Raw genomic sequence first — 13,959 nt, forward strand, 5'->3', positions numbered from 1 at the left:
AGAATTCGAGAGACAAAGTTTGTATGTTTTTTGACAATATTATAGGTTAACTTATAAGATAATTTCTTTAAGTTATAAAAGATACTTGTCATCTAAATACAAGGTCCATGAATCTAAACATGAAGCCATTTCAAATCACAAGGTTCCACTCTCCATTCAATTTCCAATAGCTTTACATCTTACAAGAAAAAGAAAGGTCACATTTTAATTCCATTTTGAACATTTCAAGAACAAATTGTATTCAATTGCAATTATATCTTACAAAAAGATAAAAGCTTTATTCAAAGTTCATTTGAAAATTACAAGAATTACAAGACTTTTGCTAAAGTTCTTAATCATTTGAAATGGACATTTGAAATGGTCTTTGAAAGGTTACAAATAATTGCACAAGCTGTTACATGAACCTAAATTCATAAGGCCCAAGTTCAAGCCTTACCCAAGACTTTGCTGAACACAAAAATCTGTCCAAATCTGCATCACGTAAAAAATAACAAAGCTCCAAATACACCAGTCCAAAACCTATTTGCTGCTCCACTTCTTGACCACTCTGCTACACTCTGGTCCAAACATGCATAAAACAACAAAAATTGCAATTTGCTGCTCCACCAAAGACCTGCCAAACAAGTCCAAGAATTGCTCAAAAATAGTCATACAATTACCTGCATCAAAAAAAGCTAAAATCAGCATACTGAAAGTGTTCGAAATTCACCACAATTTCCCCCCAAAACTCATTGCAATTCACCTATTAAACGACCCAACAACCTCATAACAGGGGGGGAGATTCGGCAGCCACCACAGAAAACCCTAAATCATCACTTTCCAAAAAAACCAGAGATTTGTTCATTGTTCATAATCCAAAAAATCGAATATTAGAGAAATCAAAACCAAAACCTAATCTCCCAGTCACCTTCCATACAGCTCTGCTAAATCAATATCATACACACTCAACAAATCGCACTCACCCCAAACAATAACAATAAACATGTAAACAATCAGCAACATATACAACAAAGCTCAAGCAAAAGCGGATTCGCAGAGCCAGCAAATCAGAGATGGAGAAGAAGAATTGATTAAGAGAAGATTGAAAGCAAGAAAAGAAGGAGAATATGGACGCATAGTAGTATCAGAGAGTTCTTCGATACTTACCTTGGTGAAGCTTCATCGGAGAGCTTCTGATTGGTAACCTTTGAACCTCTATTTGATGATGACCTTGGATTCCACGTCTGTTTGATTGTTTTTATTGATATCCTGATAGTGTTCATACTTAGATTGCATCTGTTAATCGTTTTGGGGGTTAGGGTTTTGTTTGGGTTTGATTGTAGCTGTTAATTGTTTTCGTGTTGTCGTGAACTGAGAGAGGATCGAGCCACCGCGAGAAAAACATGAGTAGGGAGAACAAGTGAGATCTAGAGAACACGAATTGATTGAGAGAAATCGAGAGACGCAGAGGAGAGATTTTATATTGCTGTCGCAGCGAGAAAGATGAAGAAACCATATATTCTGTGCTGTGGTCGTTTGTTCACCGTAAGAATAACATAGGTGGAAGATGAGAGCGAAACGAGAGAGACGAAGAGATGTTTGTTGTTGTTGTCTGTGCGAAACGAGAGAGACGGAGAGATGTTGTGTTGTCGCTATGGCTTGTTTGCTCAGCATCAAGGTGCGAAATTGAGAGGAAGAGAACGTGTTTTTTTCTTTCTCAGAGAAGAGAGCCGTTTTTGCTCTTTAGGGTTTTCGACCCGCTATGTGTTTAGAAGTTGGCGTGGATCCTGGGTCAACCTGACCCGGCCCAGGTCCATCGTTTTTTTGTTTTATTGTCAACCATCTTGGGCCTTTCTGCAACTCAGGCTCAGCGCCCCATTTCTTTTCAGCACACCCCCATTTTACTATTTTTAAGCCCAATTGACTTTATTTTATTATAATTTGTTTCTATGTTATTTTACTAATTGTTTTCATTTTCTTATATATGTTAAAATACAAAAACATGCCATTTGTTTTATAATTTGATTTTATGTTTCTCTTAATATTAAAAAATACCAAAAACTTTAGATTAATCTCAATCCAAAAATCAATAAAAACTTGGTCCAACGCCAAGTCCGTCAAACAAATTCTCGATCCAACGTCGAGTTTCCTTCAAAAATTCTCTAAACCATACCGAAAAATCGGGTGACAAGAAGTGTACACCTCTTGAATACCTCGATTCTTTTGGACTAACACTTCCTTTTTTTAAACCTTTCTTTAATAAAATCGAAAGATCTTGTGACAAGGGGTGAACACCTCTTGAATACCCTGATCTTTTGAAATTAGAACACATTAATAAAATCAAAGTGATCAAGTGACAAGAAGTGCACACCTCTTGAATACCTTCGATCCTTTGAATCAAACAATAAAAAACTTTCTTAATCAAATCAAAGAAATCAAGTGACAAGAAGTGCACACCTCTTGAATACCTTGATTTTCTTGAACCAAAACTCTTTAATTAATCAAAGTGATCTTGTGACAAGAAGTGCACACCTCTTGAATACCTTGATCCTTTGAATCAAACCTTTTTTAACCAAACCAAAAGGTTAAGTGACAAGGGGTGAACACCTCTTGAATACCTTGATCTTTTGAATCTAAAACATTAATCAAACCGGAAGATCTTGTGACAAGAAGTGCACACCTCTTGAATACCTTGATCTTTTGAACCAAAATTAATTAATTTGGACAACAAGTGAAAATGGGGCTAGCTCCTGTTCAATACCTTGGGTAAAGACGCGCTAGGTGAACACCTATGCTCAATCCTTTGCTAAACGTCCCTTTAAAACACAACTTCAATTTCATTCAAACATTTTTGCCTTATGGCTTTTAAATCTCTTTTCATAAACGAGACACTTATTCAATTTCAATACGAACATACTTCCACATGTGAAGATCGAATATCTTCCACTCGAATGCGATGATGGCCAAAATCATGTCTTATCTTGATTTAGTTATCCATTCTTGTAGTGATGTCATATCCATGTGCGCGTAGTATTTCCATTTGAAAGCGATCGAGTACCTCTCGCTAAAATCAACCAACAAACTTTTCGTGGTTCTTAATTCGAACTACGATCGCTCTGACTTTCCCATTGCACGAGGGAATACGTAGGCACAAGATACAAATGTCTTGGCGAGCATAATAATAAAAAAAAATCTTTCCTTTTCCTTCACAATAATAAAAAATAAAATCCTTTTTCTTTTCTCTTTTATTGATTAATAAATTAAAGAACGCAAACATCACGCAAACACTCATTCATAAAACTAGCTAAATGGGTCCCATCGAGTACGATGGAGGTGAGGGGTGCTAATACCTTCCCCTTGCTTAACCGACTCCCGAACCCTAATTTGGTTGCGATGACCATCTTATCCATTTGTTTTATTCATGGGTTTTATTCGATATTTTCCCTTTCCTTTTTGGAACAAATAAAGATCGGTGGCGACTCTGTTCTATTTCGAGTGTGTAAGCACCTTGAGTATTTTTTAGCGCTACACTATTGATCCTAGGGACAACCTCATTTGTAGATCCATTGACCTTGTTTTACTCCTTAGTTGATGAACTTGTAGAAGTGAGGGGTAACCTCGAGTTCTCCTTGGACATGTCAAACTTGTTGGGAACAAATCGTTAGCTGTGGGTTTTCGTCGTATCGGAACTTCATGAGTTTCCTTTGACTGAACCTCTTTTGCTTTTCCTAAGGATAGTATCACACCATTGCAACCTTCAGGGTTTGTAGATTGATAAAGATAGCCTATGACCCTTTTGCCCTTGGCACGGTGTTAACATACATCGCCTTTCCTCCATCGTGGTTATGCGTCTTTGTTCAGGGTATTGCCCCAGTTGGACTAATCCTTGCCCCCAGGTTATCGTAGAGCGTCCACGTAAGTTTTGCTATGTTCATAAATGAACCCCCTTATGACTAGACACCCCTTGTGTCTATCTATGAGGAAACTCTTTTGTTGAACTAATCCTTGCTCGGCGATGACCTCAGTTGTATTTACAATCCCATTACGACAAGGCATGGACATGCGACTAGCATGGCGACATGCATCCCCTTTTTTTTAGTAAGACCCAGATCATTCTTGATATTTTATCCTCCTTTCTCCGTAGTTTATGATCCTTTGATTTTTCTCTATTAGTCTCGGGAAATCGGCTAGCACAGAAAGTATGGATGCGGGCGAAGATGCGAATGTAAATGTATGAATGAATGCATGAAAATGCGAACGCATGTGTATGCGAGAGACTCCTTGTATTATAACACCGTGTATGCAATGCAGACGTACGACGTATAATCCTAGGGATAGCCTTAGAGGCGACATTAGACCCTAGTGAAATATTTGCAAGATAGATGCTATGACACGCCAATGGAAATCCCTTAAATTAGGGAGTATGTGGAAGGTAGCGGCTGGTGACCGTTCAAGACAGTCACCAAGTCTCATGGCCATCGAGAGGCCAATCAACGTGTACTAATGAAGTTGTCCCTCGTGGGAAGGTTCTCTATGCGGAACACAACCTATATAAGGACGATATCGGATGAAAGGAAATCCCTACAGGCTAGGGATGAAAGACGTAGAGATGGGAATCCAAACCCTACAAGTTAGAGGGTGCGCAGAAACAAGCATGGAGTGACCGTTCAGGACAGTCACTAGATCTCATAGCCATCGAGAGGCCAATCGAACGCATGCTAATGAAGTTGTCCTTCGTATGAGGGACGTGATTCTCTTTAGAAAAGTAATCCCTACCGGCTAGGGAATGCGTAGACGTAGGCACGGAGTGACTGTTCAAGACATTCACTAGATCGCATGGCCATCGAGAGGCCAATTGACGTGCGTAAACGAGGATGTCCTTCGTGGGAAGGACACGTAGTTGTAAGAATACTAGGATATATAAGGAAAGTCCCTACAGGCTAGGGAGTGCGTAGATACAGGCGCGGAGTGACCGTTCATGACAGTCACTAGGTCTCATGGCCATCGGGAGGCCAATCAACGTGCATAAATGTGGATGCCCTTCGTGGGAAGGACATGGTCTTGGAATTAGAGTCCCTACAGGCTAGGGAACACGTAGGGATACCTGCAAAAATTAAAATGCAAGGCATTTGCAGTATATAAATTGCACATATATAATAAACACATAAGCACATAAGCCCTAGGTTCATAGGTTCGACGTAACGGCTTAGGGTGCCTACCCTTCCCATTGGAATGTTCTAGATGGTCTCATGGGGTCGTTCGTAGCCGCCGAGACTTTTTGTCTCTTTGGATTTTAGAACAACTCATTTTATCCATGAGGTTCGAGTTTTAGGGGTAGGTTCCCAGAGAGATCAGCCAAATACCAAGTCCAGCCCTCAACAAGGTCAAGCCTCGTATCAGACATTTCCAGATATTCAACCCACTCTGAGTGAAATTGTAATAAGACTCGTAGGCGATGTAATTCCCCTCTGGTCTTAAATATAATTCCCACGCTTAGGTTTAACAGCAGTTTATATATCCCAAAAATGCGATAAAACAATAAATATTCAAATAAACAAATATTTAATTAAATTGCGGTGAATAAATGAAATTGCAAGTAAACAAATAAATCGCAAGTAAATAAATAAATAAAATTTAAATATTTACAGTAAACCATCAACCCTAATCCGAAACCCTAATTTTGGCAAATTAGCCAAACCCTAAAAAATTCGCCAAACCCTAAATTGATTCGCCAAACCCTAAACCCTGCCAAAACCTATAGGAGCATAATAATTCACCATTTTTAGTTATCCCCAGCAGAGTCGCCAGCTGTAGCAACCTGCCCTAAAAATTAAGCTTTTAGAGTCGCCACCTATTCTGAAGGGCGAATAGGAAACCCTACGCAGTTTAGAGATCGGGGTAAGTTATTATAATCAGGTTGAGGGAAGGTGTTAGGCACCCTCAACCCTTTCCTAAGGTTTTATGTTCACAGTAAAGGTTAATGGCTAAATATTGAGGTTTATAGCTAAGGAAGTGAATAGGGGAAAAATGAGATTTTAGGGAAGGGGACTCGCTTTGGTTATCCAAGTGCCTACGTATCTCCTTAGGGAGAATCAGAGTCAACGTAGTTCGGGCACATGGTTGTACGCCTTTGAATTTGATATGATATGGTTTTAAGGCTTTTTGAATGGCCTATCGTAGTTTTAGAAGTTGTGATTTGAAAGGCATTTTGAGTTGCCTGATTGAAAAGGATGAAAATCCATAGTATCATGGTTTAATGTGTTTTGAATGTTTGGACGTACAACCCTGATTTAATATGTCACCGTTAGTTGCGATGATCAATAGATTTGATCAGTATAGCTAACGGATTAATGAGGCATTGCTGGTTACTTAGATCGATAGATTCGATCATCGCGGGCAGCAAATTGAATGTGTTTTAATTTTATATTTTCTTGCTTTATTCAGATATTTGATCAGTACGACATAGAGAGTCGACTAATTCGAAGGCGGGATGAAATAGATATTCATCCATCATTTATCTGTTAAAGGGGAAGTTAGAATTGATGTTTTTATTATTGGATTTGATTAATTAAATTAATCGATTGTAAATCATTGCGACCAATAGGTTTAGTCGGAACGAGTAACAAATTAAATCCTAAAAACTTCGGCCAAGTGGCCAATGGGATTGGGCGAACCCTAATGCGTATAACCTTTTTTAGGGTTTTTGTGATTTAATAATTAAAATGGATTAAATCGAATAATCGAAAGACTCGGGAAAAATCCTAACCCTAATCATAGACATAACCCTAATTTATATGCTAATCCTAATTTAAATAAATTATTTTATATGCTAATCCTAATTTAAATAATTAAATAATAAAAATAAAAATAATATATATAAAAGAACCTGGCAGATCCTGTGTTGCTGGCTTATGATGGTCTACCATAGATGTGCATGTCCTGGATCCTTGGATCTGGATTGGTGGAGATCCTGAGGTAGAGATTGAGAGCGTATAGTACTCCTGATGGACATGTGCGCACAGGATCAAAAGAAGGAAATTCATTGAAAAAATGTTGAAGGGGCCAGGGATCAAACCCTGGACCCCCTGGGATACCAGACGCGCCCTACACCACTCAACCAAATGCTGTTAGTTGTTAATAAACTAATCGATTAACATAATATATGAAAAACAAATTGTCAAAACAAAACAAGATGCACGTTGAAGTCCGTCATCTTCCTTCCTCAGATCAAATCTTCAGCCATGGACCACCTGTTCAGTTACGAATCGGACCACAATCAATCCTGAAGTAGAAAATTGTGATTTCGACGCGGTGGTTTCGCGAAGGCTTGGGGGTGGTGCCGGCGTTAGCGGCTGAGCTGCGGAGGTCATGGATTTCGTCGGCGTCGCAGATCCAAGCCGTGCAGGATTCTCGGCCAGGTCATGATGGCAGCTGGGCCGGAATCTTCTTCCCTCTTCCATGGATTCCAATTGCGCGATGTGGCTGTGCGTGAATCCGAAATGGTGTAGCATCGTGGCTCCTTCTTCGATGGAGATACGTGATTCATGGGCGGCGGCGGTACTTCAACGGAACAACGACAATTTCCTCTTCCTTCACCTTGGAATCTTCTTCTTTTAAGAGCAACCAGTGATAAAGATCCAGTCTTGTGTATGATATACGTACAAACTTGGAAAAAAGGTTAGCCCGTTAGCACTTGGCCTCTTTAAAGATATATGAACAATCCTTGTTCTCTTTTTTTTCGGCCTCCCCCTGCAACACGTCTCCATTTTATTTTAATCAATTTATAAGGGCATTTTATAAGAGATCGAGTTTAATAATAAGTATACTAAACCCTATGGCTCCTAATTTTTAACGCCTTTAATAAATTGACAAATGCAAAATACATCGGGTAAATTTTGGGGTATGACAGTTTGTACTAGGGCAAAACATCCACAACCACATCCTCCTGGCTTTGAGCTTATTAAAGGATACTCTAGGAAAGAGGGGAACCCAAGATGTGTGATGCAGATAAACTTACAAAAAGCCTATGACACGGTTGATTGGAAAGCTCTCGAATGCATTCTTAATGAAGTGGGCATCCCTAAACAATTCACTAATTGGATCATTACAACGGTTTCAACTGTATCCTATCGTTTTCAGATCAATGGAGAGTTAACTTCTGCCATGCCATTTAAACGTGGGCTTAGACAGGGGGATCCCATTTCCCCTCTTCTCTTTGTTCTAGTTATGGAGTATTTGAACTGATATTTTCACAAAATGCAGAAAAATCCAGACTACAACTACCACTCCCAGTGTGAGAAGGTAAACATCACAAACCTTAGATTTTTTGATGATTTACTCTTATTTACTCGAGGAGACATTATTTCTGTGGATATCATGATGAAGACTTTCCATAGTTTTTCAGCGGCTACTGGGTTAAAGATGAATGCTAGTAAATGTAAGATATATTTTGGCAGTATGGATGAGAACACCAAGAAGGAGATAAAACTCTTAACAGGTTTTTCTGAAGAGCCCTTCCCATTTTGATACTTAGGAGTCCCTATCACAACAAGGAAACTGAACTGTCATCATTATACAGGTTTGGTGGAAAAAATAGTTGGGAGGATAACCTATTGGAGTGCTCGACTATTAAGCTATGCAGGTAGAATTCAATTACTGAAGAGCATCATGTTTGTAGTCACCAACTATTGGATGCAATGCTTTCCCCTCCCTAAGCATGTGATCAACAAAATAGATGCGATTTGTCGTAGTTTTATGTGGGCAGGTGGAAAGGAAATAAGCAGAAAATCACCAATCTCATGGGATAAAGTCTGCATGCCGAAATGCAATGGTGGAATGAATTTAATTTCTCTGCAAATCTGGAATTAAGCTACATTATCTAAGCTGCTCTAGAACATAAGCTATAAAGCCGACAGTCTTTGGGTTCGTTGGGTTCATGCCTATTACCTGAATAAAGACAAAATTATGGATGTGAAGATTAGAATAAGCTGCTCTTGGATCTTGAAAGCAATTTTAAAGTACAGAGACAGTGTGAATAACATGCAGGTTTGGCATATGATTTGAATATTGAGCAAAAGGTTAGCTGGAGAAATCTGATGTATCACCATGGTGCTAGGCCAAAGGCCATTGTTATCCCTTGGCTCACGTGTCACGAAAGGCTCGCGACTAAAGGGAGACTCCACAAGCTGGGTTTTATGGAAAACAACATGTGCAACTTCTGCCCCAGTGCTGAAATAGTCCAACACTTGTTCTTTGAGTGTGACAAGATGAAGCAGATTTGGAGGAAAATACTCAGATGGCTGCAAGTTAACCATGAACCTGAAGATTGGAATGCAGAGGTGAATTGGCTAATCCAGAATTGCAAAGGAAAGGGAAAAAGAGCCACTCTGTTAAGAATGGCGATTGCAAAAACACTATACGAATCCTGGCAGCATAGAAACAACATTAGCTTTGGAAAGATTGTGAATAATACAAACATTGATGAGAAAATTATAAACACCACAGTCTATAGAGCCTGGAACAATTTCAAGCTAAGAGATTATGTAGCTAGATTAATGCTATAAGAGTTCTTGATTTTGATTTGTCTTTTTTGGGCTAGATCCAAGCGATCGCCTTGTATAGTTTGTTTTTTGAATTAATAAAAGTCTCTTTTAATTCAAAAAAAAAATTGAAAAAAAAAACTATTCCTACAGTTAATTCTTTCTATTAATTAAAAATATTATCTCATTTTATCCCAACGTATAATTTTATACAAGAAAGAAATATAACCCTATACGCGATATCTATTTCAATGAACAATGTTAATAATGTCAGACTTGACTTTTTTGTGGTGTCTTGGATTCGATCCCGAGAACTTTATTTTTGTGTGTCGATTAGATTTTATGTTTATTGTTTCATTGTTAAATAGAGAAAAGATAATAATATTTTTATAATTGTATTGTTATTATATACATTTATAATTTTCATTTATTATAAAATATGTTATTGTGACAGTAGTTTTAGTAATATCAATGAATCAATATCATTGAAAAATAATAGTAACTAATATTGGATTGAGATTAAGTTAAATACATTTTTGTTTTTATTATGAGACAACATATATTTATAAGGGTTAAATTTAAGATATTTCCCTCTAGGCGAGTTTTGCTTTATCGTGTGTAATAATTTTTTTTTATTTCACCCTGTAATTTTTTTTAATTCCCCATAAACGTACAATTTGAACACTAAATTTGGAGGGATAAATAAAAATAATAATATTATAGGGGTAATTTGTGCACTTATAGGACAAAAGACATAAAATTTCAACATTTCAAAAGGGAATTTTTTTTTTACAAGGGGGTAAATCGAATCTCGCCTATATTGCAGAGGATATTGTATATTTATCCCTATTTATAAATATGTCAATTATTTTAACATAAAATTATAAATTTAATGAATTAATAAAAGGACATTAATCTTTGTAAGGTATTGATTTTTTTTTTTCAAATTTAAACAAGAGGTATATGAGTATCTCTCTTAGTTGTTTTTTAGTATACCATGAGTTTTTTTTTTTTTAAATTCTTCAATATTTTTGTATAAGTTAAATTTATTCATCAATATTTAAATCATTAAATTAATTCAAATATCTTACTTAACTAACACGACAATGGAGACTGCACAATGAAATCAAATGGCTCATGTACCAGAGTAAAGATAAATAGTTGAAAGTTAAAGTTGATAAGAATAACTTTTACTGAAACTTTAGATGAATGTTGGAAGAATAGGAATACTATGAGCTTTTACTATAAATTTATTTATTAACTTTAAGGCAAAGCATAACATTCTTATAATATGTTTATATATCTTCCAAAAATTTTACCAACAAATAATTTTGATAATTTAAAAAGGTAGGATTAAAGAATCAAGATTTTTGCAAAAAAAAAAAAAGTAGAATTGGCAAGTAAAAAGAGTGTCATATTTTCTAAAAGAAAAATGGATTTTTTCTAGAAAGCATGTGAGTTATTTTTTTTATGGTGCTAGAGTGATTGTGTTTGGATTCTCCCCTGCTGGTAATCCATTTGCTTTTGATTCTCCATCTTTTGATGTTGTAGTTGATGAGTACCTTCAGAAAGGTCTAGAATTTGACAATGAACTATCAAGAAATAATCTTGAATCTTTTGAAAATGGAAAAATTATCAAGCTCAACAAACAAATTAAGTGTGCGATCAAAGAGATGATGGTTGAGAAAAAAAAGATGAAAAAAATGGACAAAGGTAATGTTACCTTTATCCCTCATGATCTTGGTATGGAGGAACTTCTTAAAGTAGAGGCTTCTTTGAAAAAGCTTCGGGATCACATTGAGGTGGCAAAATTTTTACTTCTTATTGCAAAAAAACCTATATAAATTTGAATATTCTTGTATACCTCTTTTAATATTTTGTTTGTTTTATTGCATTAAAATACAAATTTGCACCATATGAGCCTCACTAATATGGATGGAAAAATAAGGAGAAAATTCAATGTTTGTTATTCTTTAATATTGATAAAATAAGTATTTTCTATTTTACATTATCTATATCTTTGAACTATTACAAATATTATTTCTCGATTCTTGTAATTAAATTTACAATGATAAGTTAAGTTAGAAAAGCATGACAAACTATTTCACGTTTCTAACTTTGTGAAATTAATTGTTTGTTTTAAAAGGTTTTGCTAACACGGATTTGTAAAATAAATACTAATATATTTTTAAAACAATTATTTTTAATAAAAAATATTAAACTTGTGTATAAATATTAACATTTTTCTTTAATATATCACCATTTAAAATATTAAATACTATAGAAAAATCTAATATTTTAGTACGCTACACCTATGAATGTTGTACCTTCAACAAGAGCTCTATTATGAAAACTATTTTTTCATTATTTTCTTTTATTTGTAGAAGTTGAAGAGAGTCTCAAATCTTAGAAAAATAACCTCAAACATTAAAAATAGAATGTATATATAGAGTGGGAGATTTCACATGAATATCACCTAATATAGAGTGAGTTATATAGATAATGTTTAAAAAGAGTCTTCATAATATGAGGGTCAAACATACGATACCTGCTTCAATGTAGGCGAGTTTTGTTTTACCCCCCCTGTAATATTGGTTTTTTTGGATTTCTCCTTGTATTTTTTTTTTTAATTTCTCCCCAAGCGTACAATTTGAACACTGAATTTGAAGGGGTATATAAAAAAAGGGTCTTGCTAACCAGTGCCCTCAGGGCAATGGTTAAGCATTCCAAAAAAAGAAAATATTTTATAGAAAATTTAACATTTCAATTTTCGAGGCATTAAATACGCAGATTACCGAGATAAATTTACTATTTTTAAACTCTTAACCATTGCCCTGAGGGCACTGGTTAGCATTTTCCATAAAAAAAATAATATTATAGGGGTGATTTGTGCCCATAGGAAGCAAAAGACGTAGAATTTTAACATTTCAAAGGGGGATCCAATATTTTTTAGAGGGGGTAAACCGAATCTCGCCTATATTGCAAGGGTTATTATATATTTAACCTTATTTATAAATAAGTCAGTTATTTTAAGACAAAATTATAACTTTAATGAATTATTAGAAGGACACTATTCTTTGTAAGATATTGATTTTTTTCAATCTTAAATTGTAGATATATGAGTATCTTCTTAGTTGTTTTTTTAGTATTCCAAGAGAATTTTATTTTTTTTTGTAAATTCTTCAGTATTTTTGTATAAGTTAAATTTATTCCTCAATATTTAACTAACACGACCATGGAGACTGTCATAATGAAATCAAATGACTCATACACCAGGGTAAAGGTAAATAGTTGGAAGTCAAAGTTGATAAAAATAGCTTTTACTAAAACTTTAGATGAATGTTGGAAGAATAGGAATGCTATTAGCTTTAGTCTTCTCTGTCCAAACTCCCAAAAGTCTTCCATCTTATCGGTTCTCTAGTCTTCTTTATCACTGACACCATGATCGCGTAGCGAAACCCTAACTAATTCAAGCTCAGCTCCATCGCAGAATTCCCTTACTACATTCCTACTCAAGCGCTTCGTGAATTTCTTCCACTACTACAGGGATTCCGAGACGGTCCACTTCGTCTAATTGAAATATTGGAACTCCCAGTTGTCTCAAACCTTACTATGATAGTTGGGTTGTCAATTATTTCGTGTCAAATGCTCCTCTTACGCCAGACAATCCCAACATTCACTATACTTAACCGGCTTCTACCACTTCAGCTCGAGTCACTTTGGATCTTACGCATCCTTGCGGTGGCCCCTCCGTGATCCTATCTATCACATACACAGTTACTGGTACCAACTGTAACACCTCATACATATATGTCTAGACTAATATGTAGTGATGCTAAAAATTGATACAAGAAACATACATAAGCGGAAAAGACAAGGAAATAAAATCATATATAAATCAACTCCTGTTCAAAATGTATACAATACACTTGTCCATAACACCGCACAACAAAAAGACGTCATCTGATGAGGTCATCCTGCCATCTGCTCGTCCACCGTCTTCAATAAGGACCATCTAGTAATTCTTCTACATCTAACCTGTTCCTGAAAAATAATAAGAGGATTGGGGTGAGATTACTAAATCTAGTGAGTTCCCCTATCTTATGGGTTCACTCGGTTCTACAGGTTGCATGCAAATAAACGGATCCACCGTGGATCCGTTGTTTTCCTCCCAGTCTGGTACAAACACACAACAAGAGGTAATATCACCATTGGAAGTCCCTTGACTAACCAATGAGATAACAATAAACAAGCACACAACCGATCACAAACAAGTATGCAGACTCGTACCCGTGTACGAGGAATCCAGAAGCACGTTAATGTCCCTAGATGAAACAAACCATTCCTACATAGAATTCCATCCGTGATGAGTTTACCCATTGCGATCTTGCCTAAGTTGCGTCACAACCCCATCAATCACCCATACACAAATGTGTTAACT

This window comes from Vicia villosa, linkage group LG6, assembly GCF_029867415.1.
Source record: "Vicia villosa cultivar HV-30 ecotype Madison, WI linkage group LG6, Vvil1.0, whole genome shotgun sequence".
Lineage (NCBI taxonomy): Eukaryota > Viridiplantae > Streptophyta > Magnoliopsida > Fabales > Fabaceae > Vicia > Vicia villosa.